The sequence below is a fragment of the Gasterosteus aculeatus genome, chromosome 12 (genome assembly GCF_964276395.1).
Source record: "Gasterosteus aculeatus chromosome 12, fGasAcu3.hap1.1, whole genome shotgun sequence".
Taxonomy (NCBI): Eukaryota; Metazoa; Chordata; class Actinopteri; order Perciformes; family Gasterosteidae; genus Gasterosteus; species Gasterosteus aculeatus.
The window spans coordinates 4,852,930-4,870,911 of NC_135700.1; the positions used below are offsets into that span (position 1 = coordinate 4,852,930).

The 17,982-nt window shown below is 40.9% G+C and overlaps 19 non-coding genes across 19 annotated transcripts; all 19 read left to right on the forward strand.

The window, feature by feature from the left end:
* The first annotated feature begins 235 nt into the window (after positions 1 to 235).
* On the forward strand, positions 236 to 336 carry trnay-gua (transfer RNA tyrosine (anticodon GUA)). The gene is made up of 2 exons: positions 236 to 272; positions 301 to 336. It is a non-coding gene; the product is annotated as a tRNA-Tyr (tRNA).
* Positions 337 to 1,423: 1,087 nt separating this feature from the next.
* Positions 1,424 to 1,524, forward strand: trnay-gua (transfer RNA tyrosine (anticodon GUA)). The gene is made up of 2 exons: positions 1,424 to 1,460; positions 1,489 to 1,524. It is a non-coding gene; the product is annotated as a tRNA-Tyr (tRNA).
* A 691-nt stretch (positions 1,525 to 2,215) lies between these two features.
* On the forward strand, positions 2,216 to 2,316 carry trnay-gua (transfer RNA tyrosine (anticodon GUA)). The gene is made up of 2 exons: positions 2,216 to 2,252; positions 2,281 to 2,316. It is a non-coding gene; the product is annotated as a tRNA-Tyr (tRNA).
* A 295-nt stretch (positions 2,317 to 2,611) lies between these two features.
* On the forward strand, positions 2,612 to 2,712 carry trnay-gua (transfer RNA tyrosine (anticodon GUA)). The gene is made up of 2 exons: positions 2,612 to 2,648; positions 2,677 to 2,712. It is a non-coding gene; the product is annotated as a tRNA-Tyr (tRNA).
* Positions 2,713 to 3,007: 295 nt separating this feature from the next.
* Positions 3,008 to 3,108, forward strand: trnay-gua (transfer RNA tyrosine (anticodon GUA)). Its single transcript has 2 exons — positions 3,008 to 3,044; positions 3,073 to 3,108. It is a non-coding gene; the product is annotated as a tRNA-Tyr (tRNA).
* A 1,484-nt stretch (positions 3,109 to 4,592) lies between these two features.
* On the forward strand, positions 4,593 to 4,693 carry trnay-gua (transfer RNA tyrosine (anticodon GUA)). Its single transcript has 2 exons — positions 4,593 to 4,629; positions 4,658 to 4,693. It is a non-coding gene; the product is annotated as a tRNA-Tyr (tRNA).
* Positions 4,694 to 5,781: 1,088 nt separating this feature from the next.
* trnay-gua (transfer RNA tyrosine (anticodon GUA)) lies at positions 5,782 to 5,882 on the forward strand. Its single transcript has 2 exons — positions 5,782 to 5,818; positions 5,847 to 5,882. It is a non-coding gene; the product is annotated as a tRNA-Tyr (tRNA).
* Positions 5,883 to 6,177: 295 nt separating this feature from the next.
* trnay-gua (transfer RNA tyrosine (anticodon GUA)) lies at positions 6,178 to 6,278 on the forward strand. The gene is made up of 2 exons: positions 6,178 to 6,214; positions 6,243 to 6,278. It is a non-coding gene; the product is annotated as a tRNA-Tyr (tRNA).
* A 1,484-nt stretch (positions 6,279 to 7,762) lies between these two features.
* trnay-gua (transfer RNA tyrosine (anticodon GUA)) lies at positions 7,763 to 7,863 on the forward strand. The gene is made up of 2 exons: positions 7,763 to 7,799; positions 7,828 to 7,863. It is a non-coding gene; the product is annotated as a tRNA-Tyr (tRNA).
* Positions 7,864 to 8,555: 692 nt separating this feature from the next.
* Positions 8,556 to 8,656, forward strand: trnay-gua (transfer RNA tyrosine (anticodon GUA)). The gene is made up of 2 exons: positions 8,556 to 8,592; positions 8,621 to 8,656. It is a non-coding gene; the product is annotated as a tRNA-Tyr (tRNA).
* A 629-nt stretch (positions 8,657 to 9,285) lies between these two features.
* Positions 9,286 to 9,386, forward strand: trnay-gua (transfer RNA tyrosine (anticodon GUA)). The gene is made up of 2 exons: positions 9,286 to 9,322; positions 9,351 to 9,386. It is a non-coding gene; the product is annotated as a tRNA-Tyr (tRNA).
* Positions 9,387 to 9,619: 233 nt separating this feature from the next.
* trnay-gua (transfer RNA tyrosine (anticodon GUA)) lies at positions 9,620 to 9,720 on the forward strand. Its single transcript has 2 exons — positions 9,620 to 9,656; positions 9,685 to 9,720. It is a non-coding gene; the product is annotated as a tRNA-Tyr (tRNA).
* A 1,422-nt stretch (positions 9,721 to 11,142) lies between these two features.
* On the forward strand, positions 11,143 to 11,243 carry trnay-gua (transfer RNA tyrosine (anticodon GUA)). Its single transcript has 2 exons — positions 11,143 to 11,179; positions 11,208 to 11,243. It is a non-coding gene; the product is annotated as a tRNA-Tyr (tRNA).
* Positions 11,244 to 11,996: 753 nt separating this feature from the next.
* Positions 11,997 to 12,097, forward strand: trnay-gua (transfer RNA tyrosine (anticodon GUA)). The gene is made up of 2 exons: positions 11,997 to 12,033; positions 12,062 to 12,097. It is a non-coding gene; the product is annotated as a tRNA-Tyr (tRNA).
* Positions 12,098 to 13,060: 963 nt separating this feature from the next.
* trnay-gua (transfer RNA tyrosine (anticodon GUA)) lies at positions 13,061 to 13,161 on the forward strand. Its single transcript has 2 exons — positions 13,061 to 13,097; positions 13,126 to 13,161. It is a non-coding gene; the product is annotated as a tRNA-Tyr (tRNA).
* A 1,087-nt stretch (positions 13,162 to 14,248) lies between these two features.
* Positions 14,249 to 14,349, forward strand: trnay-gua (transfer RNA tyrosine (anticodon GUA)). Its single transcript has 2 exons — positions 14,249 to 14,285; positions 14,314 to 14,349. It is a non-coding gene; the product is annotated as a tRNA-Tyr (tRNA).
* Positions 14,350 to 14,644: 295 nt separating this feature from the next.
* Positions 14,645 to 14,745, forward strand: trnay-gua (transfer RNA tyrosine (anticodon GUA)). Its single transcript has 2 exons — positions 14,645 to 14,681; positions 14,710 to 14,745. It is a non-coding gene; the product is annotated as a tRNA-Tyr (tRNA).
* A 1,755-nt stretch (positions 14,746 to 16,500) lies between these two features.
* Positions 16,501 to 16,601, forward strand: trnay-gua (transfer RNA tyrosine (anticodon GUA)). The gene is made up of 2 exons: positions 16,501 to 16,537; positions 16,566 to 16,601. It is a non-coding gene; the product is annotated as a tRNA-Tyr (tRNA).
* A 692-nt stretch (positions 16,602 to 17,293) lies between these two features.
* trnay-gua (transfer RNA tyrosine (anticodon GUA)) lies at positions 17,294 to 17,394 on the forward strand. The gene is made up of 2 exons: positions 17,294 to 17,330; positions 17,359 to 17,394. It is a non-coding gene; the product is annotated as a tRNA-Tyr (tRNA).
* Positions 17,395 to 17,982: the final 588 nt, after the last annotated feature.

The window sequence follows — 17,982 nt, forward strand, 5'->3', positions numbered from 1 at the left end:
TCTTGTCAATATTCCTCATGACAAATCCATCCATTCTTTGTAAAACAAGCTCAACCCTTGCTTCTAACCAATATTCCTCATAACAAATCCATCCATCCTTTGTAAAACAAGCTCAACCCTTGCTTCTCATCAATATTCCTCATTAAGAATCCATTCATTCTTTGTCAAAAAAGCTTTGGTTTATCGGCAGCGTCGTCCTCAATATACACGCTAAAATGCAGGTTTCTTTCTTTACCCTTCGATAGCTCAGTTGGTAGAGCGGAGGACTGTAGGCTGATGTTCAATGTGCAAGTAGCAGGTATCCTTAGGTCGCTGGTTCAACTCCGGCTCGAAGGACATTTTTATAATGTTGTCCGGTTTGGGTCAACAGGTATTTCCTGATCGCAAACCCTTGCTTCTTGTCAATATTCCTCATGACAAATCCATCCATTCTTTGTAAAACAAGCTCAACCCTTGCTTCTAATCAATATTCCTCATAACAAATCCATCCATCCTTTGTAAAACAAGCTCAACCCTTGCTTCTCATCAATATTCCTCATTAAGAATCCATTCATTCTTTGTCAAAAAAGCTTTGGTTTATCGGCAGCGTCGTCCTCAATATACACGCTAAAATGCAGGTTTCTTTCTTTACCCTTCGATAGCTCAGTTGGTAGAGCGGAGGACTGTAGGCTGATGTTCAATCTGCAATTAGCAGGTATCCTTAGGTCGCTGGTTCAACTCTGGCTCGAAGGACATTTTTATAATGTTGTCCGGTTTGGGTCAACAGGTATTTCCTGATCACAAACCCTTGCATCTTGTCAATATTCCTCATGACAAATCCATCCATTCTTTGTAAAACAATCTCAACCCTTGCTTCTCATCAATATTCCTAATAACAAATCCATCCATCCTGTGTAAAACAAGCTCAACCCTTGCTTCTCATCAATATTCCTCATTAAGAATCCATTCATTCTTTGTCAAAAAAGCTTTGGTTTATCGGCAGCTCCGTCCTCAATATACACGCTAAAATGCAAGTCTCTTTCTTTACCCTTCGATAGCTCAGTTGGTAGAGCGGAGGACTGTAGGCTGATGTTCAATCTGCAATTAGCAGGTATCCTTAGGTCGCTGGTTAAACTCCGGCTCGAAGGACATTTTTATAATGTTGTCCGGTTTGGGTCAACAGGTATTTCCTGATCGCAAACCCTTGCTTCTTGTCAATATTCCTCATGACAAATCCATTCATTCTTTGTAAAACAAGCTCAACCCTTGCTTCTCATCAATATTCCTCATAACAAATCCATCCATCCTTTGTAAAACAAGCTCAACCCTTGCTTCTCATCGATATTCCTCATTAAGAATCCATTCATTCTTTGTCAAAAAAGCTTTGGTTTATCGGCAGCTCCGTCCTCAATATACACGCTAAAATGCCGGTCTCTTTCTTTACCCTTCGATAGCTCAGTTGGTAGAGCGGAGGACTGTAGGCTGATGTTCAATGTGCAATTAGCAGGTATCCTTAGGTCGCTGGTTCAACTCCGGCTCGAAGGACATTTTCATAATGTTGTCCGGTTTGGGTCAACAGGTATTTCCTGATCGCAAACCCTTGCTTCTTGTCAATATTCCTCATGACAAATCCATCCATTCTTTGTAAAACAAGCTCAACCCTTGCTTCTCATCAATATTCCTCATAACAAATCCATCCAACCTTTGTAAAACAAGCTCAACCCTTGCTTCTCATCAATATTCCTCATTAAGAATCCATTCATTCTTTGTCAAAAAAGCTTTGGTTTATCGGCAGCTCCGTCCTCAATATACACGCTAAAATGCAGGTCTCTTTCTTTACCCTTCGATAGCTCCGTTGGTAGAGCGGAGGACTGTAAGCTGATGTTTAATCTGCAATTAGCAGGTATCCTTAGGTCGCTGGTTCAACTCCGGCTCGAAGGACATTTTTATAATGTTGTCCGGTTTGGGTCAACAGGTATTTCCTGATCGCAAACCCTTGCTTCTTGTCAATATTCCTCATGACAAATCCATCCATTCTTTGTAAAACAAGCTCAACCCTTGCTTCTCATCAATATTCCTCATAACAAATCCATCCATCCTTTGTAAAACAAGCTCAACCCTTGCTTCTCATCAATATTCCCCATTAAGAATCCATTCATTCTTTGTCAAACAAGCCTTGGTTTATTGTCAGCTCCATCCTCAATATACACGCTAAAATGCAGGTTTCTTTCTTTACCCTTCGATAGCTCAGTTGGTAGAGCGGAGGACTGTAGGCTGATGTTCAATGTGCAATTAGCAGGTATCCTTAGGTCGCTGGTTCAACTCCGGCTCGAAGGACATTTTTAGAATGTTGTGCGGTTTGGGTCAACAGGTATTTCCTGATCGCAAACCCTTGCTTCTTGTCAATATTCCTCATGACAAATCCATCCATTCTTTGTAAAACAAGCTCAACCCTTGCTTCTCATCAATATTCCTCATAACAAATCCATCCATCCTTTTTAAAACAAGCTCAACCCTTGCTTCTCATCAATATTCCTCATTAAGAATCCATTCATTCTTTGTCAAAAAAGCTTTGGTTTATCGGCAGCTCAGTCCTCAATATACACGCTAAAATGCATGTCTCTTTCTTTACCCTTCGATAGCTCAGTTGGTAGAGCGGAGGACTGTAGGCTGATGTTCAATGTGCAATAAGCAGGTATCCTTAGGTCGCTGGTTCAACTCCGGCTCGAAGGACATTTTAATAATGTTGTCCGGTTTGGGTCAACAAGTATTTCCTGATCGCAAACCCTTGCTTCTTGTCAATATTCCTCATGACAAATCCATCCATTCTTTGTAAAACAAGCTCAACCCTTGCTTCTCATCAATATTCCTCATAACAAATCCATCCATCCTTTGTAAAACAAGCTCAACCCTTGCTTCTCATCAATATTCCTCATTAAGAATCCATTCATTCTTTGTCAAAAAAGCTTTGGTTTATCGGCAGCTCCGTCCTCAATATACACGCTAAAATGCAGGTCTCTTTCTTTACCCTTCGATAGCTCAGTTGGTAGAGCGGAGGACTGTAGGCTGATGTTCAAACTGCAATTAGCAGGTATCCTTAGGTCGCTGGTTCAACTCCGGCTCGAAGGACATAATTATAATGTTGTTCGGTTTGGGTCAGCAGGTATTTCCTGATCGCAAACCCTTGCTTCTTGTCAATATTCCTCATGACAAATCCATCCATTCTTTGTAAAACAAGCTCAACCCTTGCTTCTCATCAATATTCCTCATAACAAATCCATCCATCCTTTGTAAAACAAGCTCAACCCTTACTTCTCATCCATATTCCTCATTAAGAATCCATTCATTCTTTGTCAAAAAAGCTTTGGTTTATCGGCAGCTCCGTCTTCAATGTACACGCTAAAATGCAGGTCTCTTTCTTTACCCTTCGATAGCTCAGTTGGTAGAGCGGAGGACTTTAGGCTGATGTTCAATGTGCAATTAGCAGGTATCCTTAGGTCGCTGGTTCAACTCCGGCTCGAAGGACATTTTTATAATGTTGTCCGGTTTGGGTCAACAGGTATTTCCTGATCGCAAACCCTTGCTTATTGTCAATATTCCTCATGACAAATCCATCCATTCTTTGTAAAACAAGCTCAACCCTTGCTTCTCATCAATATTCCTCATAACAAATCCATCCATCCTTTGTAAAACAAGCTCAACCCTTGCTTCTCATCAATATTCCTCATTAAGAATCCATTCATTCTTTGTCAAAAAAGCTTTGGTTTATCGGCAGCTCCGTCCTCAATATACACGCTTAAATGATGGTCTCTTTCTTTACCCTTCGATAGCTCAGTTGGTAGAGCGGAGGACTGTAGGCTGATGTTCAATCTGCAATTAGCAGGTATCCTTAGGTCGCTGGTTCAACTCAGGCTCGAAGGACATTTTTATAATGTTGTCCGGTTTGGGTCAACAGGTATTTCCTGATCGCAAAACCCTTGCTTCTTGTCAATATTCCTCATGACAAATCCATTCATTCTTTGTAAAACAAGCTCAACCCTTGCTTCTCATCAATATTCCTCATAACAAATCCATCCATCCTTTGTAAAACAAGCTCAACCCTTGCTTCTCATCGATATTCCTTATTAAGAATCCATTCATTCTTTGTCAAAAAAGCTTTGGTTTATCGGCAGCTCCGTCCTCAATATACACGCTTAAATGATGGTCTCTTTCTTTACCCTTCGATAGCTCAGTTGGTAGAGCGGAGGACTGTAGGCTGATGTTCAATCTGCAATTAGCAGGTATCCTTAGGTCACTGGTTCAACTCCGGCTCGAAGGACATTTTTATAATGTTGTCCGGTTTGGGTCAACAGGTATTTCCTGATCGCAAACCCTTGCTTCTTGTCAATATTCCTCATGACAAATCCATTCATTCTTTGTAAAACAAGCTTAACCCTTGCTTCTCATCAATATTCCTCATAACAAATCCATCCATTCTTTGTAAAACAAGCTCAACCCTTGCTTCTCATCAATATTCCTCATTAAGAATCCATTCATTCTTTGTCAAAAAAGCTTTGGTTTATCGGCAGCTCCGTCCTCAATATACACGCTAAAATGCAGGTCTCTTTCTTTACCCTTCGATAGCTCAGTTGGTAGAGCGGAGGACTGTAGGCTGATGTTCAATGTGCAATTAGCAGGTATCCTTAGGTCGCTGGTTCAACTCCGGCTCGAAGGATATTTTTATAATGTTGTCCGGTTTGGGTCAACAGGTATTTCCTGATCGCAAACCCTTGCTTCTTGTCAATATTCCTCATGACAAATCCATCCATTCTTTGTAAAACAAGCTCAACCCTTGCTTCTCATCAATATTCCTCATAACAAATCCATCCATCCTTTGTAAAACAAGCTCAACCCTTGCTTCTCATCAAAATTCCTCATTAAGAATCCATTCATTCTTTGTCAAAAAAGCTTTGGTTTATCGGCAGCTCCGTCCTCAATATACACGCTAAAATGCAGGTCTCTTTCTTTACCCTTCGATAGCTCAGTTGGTAGAGCGGAGGACTGTAGGCTGATGTTCAATCTGCAATTAGCAGGTATCCTTAGGTCGCTGGTTCAACTCAGGCTCGAAGGACATTTTTATAATGTTGTCCGGTTTGGGTCAACAGGTATTTCCTGATCGCAAAACCCTTGCTTCTTGTCAATATTCCTCATGACAAATCCATTCATTCTTTGTAAAACAAGCTCAACCCTTGCTTCTCATCAATATTCCTCATAACAAATCCATCCATCCTTTGTAAAACAAGCTCAACCCTTGCTTCTCATCGATATTCCTCATTAAGAACCCATTCATTCTTTGTCAAAAAAGCTTTGGTTTATCGGCAGCTCCGTCCTCAATATACACGCTAAAATGCAGGTTTCTTTCTTTACCCTTCGATAGCTCAGTTGGTAAAGCGGAGGACTGTAGGCTGATGTTCAATGTGCAATTAGCAGGTATCCTTAGGTCGCTGGTTCAACTCCGGCTCGAAGGACATTTTTAGAATGTTGTGCGGTTTGGGTCAACAGGTATTTCCTGATCGCAAACCCTTGCTTCTTGTCAATATTCCTCATGACAAATCCATCCATTCTTTGTAAAACAAGCTCAACCCTTGCTTCTCATCAATATTCCTCATAACAAATCCATCCATCCTTTTTAAAACAAGCTCAACCCTTGCTTCTCATCAATATTCCTCATTAAGAATCCATTCATTCTTTGTCAAAAAAGCTTTGGTTTATCGGCAGCTCAGTCCTCAATATACACGCTAAAATGCATGTCTCTTTCTTTACCCTTCGATAGCTCAGTTGGTAGAGCGGAGGACTGTAGGCTGATGTTCAATGTGCAATAAGCAGGTATCCTTAGGTCGCTGGTTCAACTCCGGCTCGAAGGACATTTTAATAATGTTGTCCGGTTTGGGTCAACAAGTATTTCCTGATCGCAAACCCTTGCTTCTTGTCAATATTCCTCATGACAAATCCATCCATTCTTTGTAAAACAAGCTCAACCCTTGCTTCTCATCAATATTCCTCATAACAAATCCATCCATCCTTTGTAAAACAAGCTCAACCCTTGCTTCTCATCAATATTCCTCATTAAGAATCCATTCATTCTTTGTCAAAAAAGCTTTGGTTTATCGGCAGCTCCGTCCTCAATATACACGCTAAAATGCAGGTCTCTTTCTTTACCCTTCGATAGCTCAGTTGGTAGAGCGGAGGACTGTAGGCTGATGTTCAAACTGCAATTAGCAGGTATCCTTAGGTCGCTGGTTCAACTCCGGCTCGAAGGACATTATTATAATGTTGTTCGGTTTGGGTCAGCAGGTATTTCCTGATCGCAAACCCTTGCTTCTTGTCAATATTCCTCATGACAAATCCATCCATTCTTTGTAAAACAAGCTCAACCCTTGCTTCTCATCAATATTCCTCATAACAAATCCATCCATCCCTTGTAAAACAAGCTCAACCCTTACTTCTCATCCATATTCCTCATTAAGAATCCATTCATTCTTTGTCAAAAAAGCTTTGGTTTATCGGCAGCTCCGTCTTCAATGTACACGCTAAAATGCAGGTCTCTTTCTTTACCCTTCGATAGCTCAGTTGGTAGAGCGGAGGACTTTAGGCTGATGTTCAATGTGCAATTAGCAGGTATCCTTAGGTCGCTGGTTCAACTCCGGCTCGAAGGACATTTTTATAATGTTGTCCGGTTTGGGTCAACAGGTATTTCCTGATCGCAAACCCTTGCTTCTTGTCAATATTCCTCATGACAAATCCATCCATTCTTTGTAAAACAAGCTCAACCCTTGCTTCTCATCAATATTCCTCATAACAAATCCATCCATCCTTTGTAAAACAAGCTCAACCCTTGCTTCTCATCAATATTCCTCATTAAGAATCCATTCATTCTTTGTCAAAAAAGCTTTGGTTTATCGGCAGCTCCGTCCTCAATATACACGCTTAAATGATGGTCTCTTTCTTTACCCTTCGATAGCTCAGTTGGTAGAGCGGAGGACTGTAGGCTGATGTTCAATCTGCAATTAGCAGGTATCCTTAGGTCGCTGGTTCAACTCAGGCTCGAAGGACATTTTTATAATGTTGTCCGGTTTGGGTCAACAGGTATTTCCTGATCGCAAAACCCTTGCTTCTTGTCAATATTCCTCATGACAAATCCATTCATTCTTTGTAAAACAAGCTCAACCCTTGCTTCTCATCAATATTCCTCATAACAAATCCATCCATCCTTTGTAAAACAAGCTCAACCCTTGCTTCTCATCGATATTCCTTATTAAGAATCCATTCATTCTTTGTCAAAAAAGCTTTGGTTTATCGGCAGCTCCGTCCTCAATATACACGCTTAAATGATGGTCTCTTTCTTTACCCTTCGATAGCTCAGTTGGTAGAGCGGAGGACTGTAGGCTGATGTTCAATCTGCAATTAGCAGGTATCCTTAGGTCACTGGTTCAACTCCGGCTCGAAGGACATTTTTATAATGTTGTCCGGTTTGGGTCAACAGGTATTTCCTGATCGCAAACCCTTGCTTCTTGTCAATATTCCTCATGACAAATCCATTCATTCTTTGTAAAACAAGCTTAACCCTTGCTTCTCATCAATATTCCTCATAACAAATCCATCCATTCTTTGTAAAACAAGCTCAACCCTTGCTTCTCATCAATATTCCTCATTAAGAATCCATTCATTCTTTGTCAAAAAAGCTTTGGTTTATCGGCAGCTCCGTCCTCAATATACACGCTAAAATGCAGGTCTCTTTCTTTACCCTTCGATAGCTCAGTTGGTAGAGCGGAGGACTGTAGGCTGATGTTCAATGTGCAATTAGCAGGTATCCTTAGGTCGCTGGTTCAACTCCGGCTCGAAGGATATTTTTATAATGTTGTCCGGTTTGGGTCAACAGGTATTTCCTGATCGCAAACCCTTGCTTCTTGTCAATATTCCTCATGACAAATCCATCCATTCTTTGTAAAACAAGCTCAACCCTTGCTTCTCATCAATATTCCTCATAACAAATCCATCCATCCTTTGTAAAACAAGCTCAACCCTTGCTTCTCATCAAAATTCCTCATTAAGAATCCATTCATTCTTTGTCAAAAAAGCTTTGGTTTATCGGCAGCTCCGTCCTCAATATACACGCTAAAATGCAGGTCTCTTTCTTTACCCTTCGATAGCTCAGTTGGTAGAGCGGAGGACTGTAGGCTGATGTTCAATCTGCAATTAGCAGGTATCCTTAGGTCGCTGGTTCAACTCAGGCTCGAAGGACATTTTTATAATGTTGTCCGGTTTGGGTCAACAGGTATTTCCTGATCGCAAAACCCTTGCTTCTTGTCAATATTCCTCATGACAAATCCATTCATTCTTTGTAAAACAAGCTCAACCCTTGCTTCTCATCAATATTCCTCATAACAAATCCATCCATTCTTTGTAAAACAAGCTCAACCCTTGCTTCTCATCAATATTCCTCATTAAGAATCCATTCATTCTTTGTCAAAAAAGCTTTGGTTTATCGGCAGCTCCGTCCTCAATATACACGCTAAAATGCAGGTCTCTTTCTTTACCCTTCGATAGCTCAGTTGGTAGAGCGGAGGACTGTAGGCTGATGTTCAATGTGCAATTAGCAGGTATCCTTAGGTCGCTGGTTCAACTCCGGCTCGAAGGACATTTTTATAATGTTGTCCGGTTTGGGTCAACAGGTATTTCCTGATCGCAAACCCTTGCTTCTTGTCAATATTCCTCATGACAAATCCATCCATTCTTTGTAAAACAAGCTCAACCCTTGCTTCTCATCAATATTCCTCATAACAAATCCATCCATCCTTTGTAAAACAAGCTCAACCCTTGCTTCTCATCAATATTCCTCATTAATAATCCATTCATTCTTTGTCAAAAAAGCTTTGGTTTATCGGCAGCTCCGTCCTCATTATACACGCTAAAATGCAGGTCTCTTTCTTTACCCTTCGATAGATCAATTGGTAGAGCGGAGGACTGTAGGCTGATGTTCAATGTGCAATTAGCAGGTATCCTTAGGTCGCTGGTTTAACTCTGGCTCGAAGGACATTTTTATAATGTTGTCCGGTTTGGGTCAACAGGTATTTCCTGATCGCAAACCCTTGCTTCTTGTCAATATTCCTCATAACAAATCCATTCATTCTTTGTAAAACAAGCTCAACCCTTGCTTCTCATCAATATTCCTCATTAAGAATCCATTCATTCTTTGTCAAAAAAGCTTTGGTTTATCGGCAGCTCCGTCCTCAATATACACGTTAAAATGCAGGTCTCTTTCTTTACCCTTCGATAGCTCAGTTGGTAGAGCGGAGGACTGTAGGCTGATGTTTAATCTGCAATTAGCAGGTATCCTTAGGTCGCTGGTTCAACTCCGGCTCGAAGGACATTTTTATAATGTTGTCCGGTTTGGGTCAACAGGTATTTCCTGATCGCAAACCCTTGCTTCTTGTCAATATTCCTCATGACAAATCCATCCATTCTTTGTAAAACAAGCTCAATCCTTGCTTCTCATCAATATTCCCCATTAAGAATCCATTCATTCTTTGTCAAACAAGCCTTGGTTTATTGTCAGCTCCATTCTCAATATACACGCTAAAATGCAGGTTTCTTTCTTTACCCTTCGATAGCTCAGTTGGTAGAGCGGAGGACTGTAGGCTGATGTTCAATGTGCAATTAGCAGGTATCCTTAGGTCGCTGGTTCAACTCCGGCTCGAAGGACATTTTTAGAATGTTGTCCGGTTTGGGTCAACAGGTATTTCCTGATCGCAAACCCTTGCTTCTTGTCAATATTCCTCATGACAAATCCATCCATTCTTTGTAAAACAAGCTCAACCCTTGCTTCTCATCAATATTCCTCATAACAAATCCATCCATCCTTTGTAAAACAAGCTCAACCCTTGCTTCTCATCAATATTCCTCATTAAGAATCCATTCATTCTTTGTCAAAAAAGCTTTGGTTTATCGGCAGCTCCGTCCTCAATATACACGCTTAAATGATGGTCTCTTTCTTTACCCTTCGATAGCTCAGTTGGTAGAGCGGAGGACTGTAGGCTGATGTTCAATCTGCAATTAGCAGGTATCCTTAGGTCGCTGGTTCAACTCAGGCTCGAAGGACATTTTTATAATGTTGTCCGGTTTGGGTCAACAGGTATTTCCTGATCGCAAACCCTTGCTTCTTGTCAATATTCCTCATGACAAATCCATCCATTCTTTGTAAAACAAGCTCAATCCTTGCTTCTCATCAATATTCCCCATTAAGAATCCATTCATTCTTTGTCAAACAAGCCTTGGTTTATTGTCAGCTCCATCCTCAATATACACGCTAAAATGCAAGTTTCTTTCTTTACCCTTCGATAGCTCAGTTGGTAGAGCGGAGGACTGTAGGCTGATGTTCAATCTGCAATTAGCAGGTATCCTTAGGTCGCTGGTTCAACTCAGGCTCGAAGGACATTTTTATAATGTTGTCCGGTTTGGGTCAACAGGTATTTCCTGATCGCAAAACCCTTGCTTCTTGTCAATATTCCTCATGACAAATCCATTCATTCTTTGTAAAACAAGCTCAACCCTTGCTTCTCATCAATATTCCTCATAACAAATCCATCCATCCTTTGTAAAACAAGCTCAACCCTTGCTTCTCATCGATATTCCTCATTAAGAATCCATTCATTCTTTGTCAAAAAAGCTTTGGTTTATCGGCAGCTCCGTCCTCAATATACACGCTAAAATGCAGGTCTCTTTCTTTACCCTTCGATAGCTCAGTTGGTAGAGCGGAGGACTGTAGGCTGATGTTCAATCTGCAATTAGCAGGTATCCTTAGGTCACTGGTTCAACTCCGGCTCGAAGGACATTTTTATAATGTTGTCCGGTTTGGGTCAACAGGTATTTCCTGATCGCAAACCCTTGCTTCTTGTCAATATTCCTCATGACAAATCCATTCATTCTTTGTAAAACAAGCTCAACCCTTGCTTCTCATCAATATTCCTCATAACAAATCCATCCATTCTTTGTAAAACAAGCTCAACCCTTGCTTCTCATCAATATTCCTCATTAAGAATCCATTCATTCTTTGTCCAAAAAGCTTTGGTTTATCGGCAGCTCCGTCCTCAATATACACGCTAAAATGCAGGTCTCTTTCTTTACCCTTCGATAGCTCAGTTGGTAGAGCGGAGGACTGTAGGCTGATGTTCAATGTGCAATTAGCAGGTATCCTTAGGTCGCTGGTTCAACTCCGGCTCGAAGGACATTTTTATAATGTTGTCCGGTTTGGGTCAACAGGTATTTCCTGATCGCAAACCCTTGCTTCTTGTCAATATTCCTCATGACAAATCCATCCATTCTTTGTAAAACAAGCTCAACCCTTGCTTCTCATCAATATTCCTCATAACAAATCCATCCATCCTTTGTAAAACAAGCTCAACCCTTGCTTCTCATCGATATTCCTCATAACAAATCCATTCATCCTTTGTAAAACAAGCTCAACCCTTGCTTCTCATCGATATTCCTCATTAAGAATCCATTCATTCTTTGTCAAAAAAGCTTTGGTTTATCGGCAGCTCCGTCCTCAATATACACGCTAAAATGCAGGTCTCTTTCTTTACCCTTCGATAGCTCAGTTGGTAGAGCGGAGGACTGTAGGCTGATGTTCAATCTGCAATTAGCAGGTATCCTTAGGTCACTGGTTCAACTCCGGCTCGAAGGACATTTTTATAATGTTGTCCGGTTTGGGTCAACAGGTATTTCCTGATCGCAAACCCTTGCTTCTTGTCAATATTCCTCATGACAAATCCATTCATTCTTTGTAAAACAAGCTCAACCCTTGCTTCTCATCAATATTCCTCATAACAAATCCATCCATTCTTTGTAAAACAAGCTCAACCCTTGCTTCTCATCAATATTCCTCATTAAGAATCCATTCATTCTTTGTCAAAAAAGCTTTGGTTTATCGGCAGCTCCGTCCTCAATATACACGCTAAAATGCAGGTCTCTTTCCTTACCCTTCGATAGCTCAGTTGGTAGAGCGGAGGACTGTAGGCTGATGTTCAATGTGCAATTAGCAGGTATCCTTAGGTCGCTGGTTCAACTCCGGCTCGAAGGACATTTTTATAATGTTGTCCGGTTTGGGTCAACAGGTATTTCCTGATCGCAAACCCTTGCTTCTTGTCAATATTCCTCATGACAAATCCATCCATTCTTTGTAAAACAAGCTCAACCCTTGCTTCTCATCAATATTCCTCATAACAAATCCATCCATCCTTTGTAAAACAAGCTCAACCCTTGCTTCTCATCAATATTCCTCATTAAGAATCCATTCATTCTTTGTCAAAAAAGCTTTGGTTTATCGGCAGCTCCGTCCTCAATATACACGCTAAAATGCAGGTCTCTTTCTTTACCCTTCGATAGCTCAATTGGTAGAGCGGAGGACTGTTGGCTGATGTTCAATGTGCAATTAGCAGGTATCCTTAGGTCGCTGGTTTAACTCTGGCTCGAAGGACATTTTTATAATGTTGTCCGGTTTGGGTCAACAGGTATTTCCTGATCGCAAACCCTTGCTTCTTGTCAATATTCCTCATAACAAATCCATTCATTCTTTGTAAAACAAGCTCAACCCTTGCTTCTCATCAATATTCCTCATTAAGAATCAATTCATTCTTTGTCAAAAAAGCTTTGGTTTATCGGCAGCTCCGTCCTCAATATACACGTTAAAATGCAGGTCTCTTTCTTTACCCTTCGATAGCTCAGTTGGTAGAGCGGAGGACTGTAGGCTGATGTTTAATCTGCAATTAGCAGGTATCCTTAGGTCGCTGGTTCAACTCAGGCTCGAAGGACATTTTTATAATGTTGTCCGGTTTGGGTCAACAGGTATTTCCTGATCGCAAACCCTTGCTTCTTGTCAATATTCCTCATGACAAATCCATCCATTCTTTGTAAAACAAGCTCAATCCTTGCTTCTCATCAATATTCCCCATTAAGAATCCATTCATTCTTTGTCAAACAAGCCTTGGTTTATTGTCAGCTCCATCCTCAATATACACGCTAAAATGCAGGTTTCTTTCTTTACCCTTCGATAGCTCAGTTGGTAGAGCGGAGGACTGTAGGCTGATGTTCAATGTGCAATTAGCAGGTATCCTTAGGTCGCTGGTTCAACTCCGGCTCGAAGGACATTTTTAGAATGTTGTCCGGTTTGGGTCAACAGGTATTTCCTGATCGCAAACCCTTGCTTCTTGTCAATATTCCTCATGACAAATCCATCCATTCTTTGTAAAACAAGCTCAACCCTTGCTTCTCATCAATATTCCTCATAACAAATCCATCCATCCTTTGTAAAACAAGCTCAACCCTTGCTTCTCATCAATATTCCTCATTAAGAATCCATTCATTCTTTGTCAAAAAAGCTTTGGTTTATCGGCAGCTCCGTCCTCAATATACACGCTAAAATGATGGTCTCTTTCTCTACCCTTCGATAGCTCAGTTGGTAGAGCGGAGGACTGTAGGCTGATGTTCAATCTGCAATTAGCAGGTATCCTTGGGTCGCTGGTTCAACTCAGGCTCGAAGGACATTTTTATAATGTTGTCCGGTTTGGGTCAACAGGTATTTCCTGATCGCAAACCCTTGCTTCTTGTCAATATTCCTCATGACAAATCCATTCATTCTTTGTAAAACAAGCTCAACCCTTGCTTCTCATCAATATTCCTCATAACAAATCCATCCATCCTTTGTAAAACAAGCTCAACCCTTGCTTCTCATCAATATTCCTCATTAAGAATCCATTCATTCTTTGTCAAAAAAGCTTTGGTTTATCGGCAGCTCCGTCCTCAATATACACGCTAAAATGCAGGTCTCTTTCTTTACCCTTCGATAGCTCAATTGGTAGAGCGGAGGACTGTAGGCTGATGTTCAATGTGCAATTAGCAGGTATCCTTAGGTCGCTGGTTTAACTCCGGCTCGAAGGACATTTTTATAATGTTGTCCGGTTTGGGTCAACAGGTATTTCCTGATCGCAAACCCTTGCTTCTTGTCAATATTCCTCATGACAAATCCATCCATTCTTTGTAAAACAAGCTCAACCCTTGCTTCTCATCAATATTCCTCATAACAAATCCTTCCATCCTTTGTAAAACAAGCTCAATCCTTGCTTCTCATCAATATTCCCCATTAAGAATCCATTCATTCTTTGTCAAACAAGCCTTGGTTTATTGTCAGCTCCATCCTCAATATACACGCTAAAATGCAGGTTTCTTTCTTTACCCTTCGATAGCTCAGTTGGTAGAGCGGAGGACTGTAGGCTGATGTTCAATGTGCAATTAGCAGGTATCCTTAGGTCGCTGGTTCAACTCCGGCTCGAAGGACATTTTTAGAATGTTGTCCGGTTTGGGTCAACAGGTATTTCCTGATCGCAAACCCTTGCTTCTTGTCAATATTCCTCATGACAAATCCATCCATTCTTTGTAAAACAAGCTCAACCCTTGCTTCTCATCAATATTCCTCATAATAAATCCATCCATCCTTTGTAAAACAAGCTCAACCCTTGCTTCTCATCAATATTCCTTATTAAGAATCCATTCATTCTTTGTCAAAAAAGCTTTGGTTTATCGGCAGCTCCGTCCTCAATATACACGCTAAAATGCAGGTTTCTTTCTTTACCCTTCGATAGCTCAGTTGGTAGAGCGGAGGACTGTAGGCTGATGTTCAATGTGCAATTAGCAGGTATCCTTAGGTCGCTGGTTCAACTCCGGCTCGAAGGACATTTTTAGAATGTTGTCCGGTTTGGGTCAACAGGTATTTCCTGATCGCAAACCCTTGCTTCTTGTCAATATTCCTCATGACAAATCCATCCATTCTTTGTAAAACAAGCTCAACCCTTGCTTCTCATCAATATTCCTCATAACAAATCCATCCATCCTTTGTAAAACAAGCTCAACCCTTGCTTCTCATCAATATTCCTCATTAAGAATCCATTCATTCTTTGTCAAAAAAGCTTTGGTTTATCGGCAGCTCCGTCCTCAATATACACGCTAAAATGATGGTCTCTTTCTTTACCCTTCGATAGCTCAGTTGGTAGAGCGGAGGACTGTAGGCTGATGTTCAATCTGCAATTAGCAGGTATCCTTAGGTCGCTGGTTCAACTCAGGCTCGAAGGACATTTTTATAATGTTGTCCGGTTTGGGTCAACAGGTATTTCCTGATCGCAAACCCTTGCTTCTTGTCAATATTCCTCATGACAAATCCATTCATTCTTTGTAAAACAAGCTCAACCCTTGCTTCTCATCAATATTCCTCATAACAAATCCATCCATCCTTTGTAAAACAAGCTCAACCCTTGCTTCTCATCAATATTCCTCATTAAGAATCCATTCATTCTTTGTCAAAAAAGCTTTGGTTTATCGGCAGCTCCATCCTCAATATACACGCTAAAATGCAGGTCTCTTTCTTTACCCTTCGATAGCTCAATTGGTAGAGCGGAGGACTGTAGGCTGATGTTCAATGTGCAATTAGCAGGTATCCTTAGGTCGCTGGTTCAACTCCGGCTCGAAGGACATTTTTATAATGTTGTCCGGTTTGGGTCAACAGGTATTTCCTGATCGCAAACCCTTGCTTCTTGTCAATATTCCTCATGACAAATCCATCCATTCTTTGTAAAACAAGCTCAACCCTTGCTTCTCATCAATATTCCTCATAACAAATCCATCCATCCTTTGTAAAACAAGCTCAACCCTTGCTTCTCATCAATATTCCTCATTAAGAATCCATTCATTCTTTGTCAAAAAAGCTTTGGTTTATCGGCAGCTCCGTCCTCAATATACACGCTAAAATGCAGGTCTCTTTCTTTACCCTTCGATAGCTCAATTGGTAGAGCGGAGGACTGTAGGCTGATGTTCAATGTGCAATTAGCAGGTATCCTTAGGTCGCTGGTTTAACTCCGGCTCGAAGGACATTTTTAGAATGTTGTCCGGTTTGGGTCAACAGGTATTTCCTGATCGCAAACCCTTGCTTCTTGTCAATATTCCTCATAACAAATCCATTCATTCTTTGTAAAACAAGCTCAACCCTTGCTTCTCATCAATATTCCTCATTAAGAATCCATTCATTCTTTGTCAAAAAAGCTTTGGTTTATCGGCAGCTCCGTCCTCAATATACACGTTAAAATGCAGGTCTCTTTCTTTACACTTCGATAGCTCAGTTGGTAGAGCGGAGGACTGTAGGCTGATGTTTAATCTGCAATTAGCAGGTATCCTTAGGTTGCTGGTTCAACTCAGGCTCGAAGGACATTTTTATAATGTTGTCCGGTTTGGGTCAACAGGTATTTCCTGATCGCAAACCCTTGCTTCTTGTCAATATTCCTCATGACAAATCCATCCATTCTTTGTAAAACAAGCTCAATCCTTGCTTCTCATCAATATTCCCCATTAAGAATCCATTCATTCTTTGTCAAACAAGCCTTGGTTTATTGTCAGCTCCATCCTCAATATACACGCTAAAATGCAGGTTTTTTTCTTTACCCTTCGATAGCTCAGTTGGTAGAGCGGAGGACTGTAGGCTGATGTTCAATGTGCAATTAGCAGGTATCCTTAGGTCGCTGGTTCAACTCCGGCTCGAAGGACATATTTCAGAATGTTGTCCGGTTTGGGTCAACAGGTATTTCCTGATCGCAAACCCTTGCTTCTTGTCAATATTCCTCATGACAAATCCATCCATTCTTTGTAAAACAAGCTCAACCCTTGCTTCTCATCAATATTCCTCATAACAAATCCATCCATCCTTTGTAAAACAAGCTCAACCCTTGCTTCTCATCAATATTCCTCATTAAGAATCCATTCATTCTTTGTCAAAAAAGCTTTGGTTTATCGGCAGCTCCGTCCTCAATATACACGCTAAAATGCAGGTCTCTTTCTTTACCCTTCGATAGCTCAGTTGGTAGAGTGGAGGACTGTAGGCTGATGTTCAATCTGCAATTAGCAGGTATCCTTAGGTCGCTGGTTCAACTCCGGCTCGAAGGACATTTTTAGAATGTTGTCCGGTTTGGGTCAACAGGTATTTCCTGATCGCAAACCCTTGCTTCTTGTCAATATTCCTCATGACAAATCCATTCATTCTTTGTAAAACAAGCTCAACCCTTGCTTCTCATCAATATTCCTCATAACAAATCCATCCATTCTTTGTAAAACAAGCTCAACCCTTGCTTCTCATCAATATTCCTCATTAAGAATCCATTCATTCTTTGTCAAAAAAGCTTTGGTTTATCGGCAGCTCCGTCCTCAATATACACGCTAAAATGCAGGTCTCTTTCTTTACCCTTCGATAGCTCAGTTGGTAGAGCGGAGGACTGTAGGCTGATGTTTAATCTGCAATTAGCAGGTATCCTTAGGTCGCTGGTTCAACTCCGGCTCGAAGGACATTTTTATAATGTTGTCCGGTTTGGGTCAACAGGTATTTCCTGATCGCAAACCCTTGCTTCTTGTCAATATTCCTCATGACAAATCCATCCATTCTTTGTAAAACAAGCTCAACCCTTGCTTCTCATCAATATTCCTCATAACAAATCCATCCATCCTTTGTAAAACAAGCTCAACCCTTGCTTCTCATCAATATTCCTCATTAAGAATCCATTCATTCTTTGTCAAAAAAGCTTTGGTTTATTGGCAGCTCCGTCCTCAATATACACGCTAAAATGCAGGTCTCTTTCTTTACCCTTCGATAGCTCAGTTGGTAGAGCGGAGGACTGTAGGCTGATGTTCAATGTGCAATTAGCAGGTATCCTTAGGTCGCTGGTTCAACTCCGGGTCGAAGGACATTTTTATAATGTTGTCCGGTTTGGGTCAACAGGTATTTCCTGATCGCAAACCCTTGCTTCTTGTCAATATTCCTCATGACAAATCCATTCATTCTTTGTAAAACAAGCTCAACCCTTGCTTCTCATCAATATTCCTCATAACAAATCCATCCATCCTTTGTAAAACAAGCTCAACCCTTGCTTCTCATCA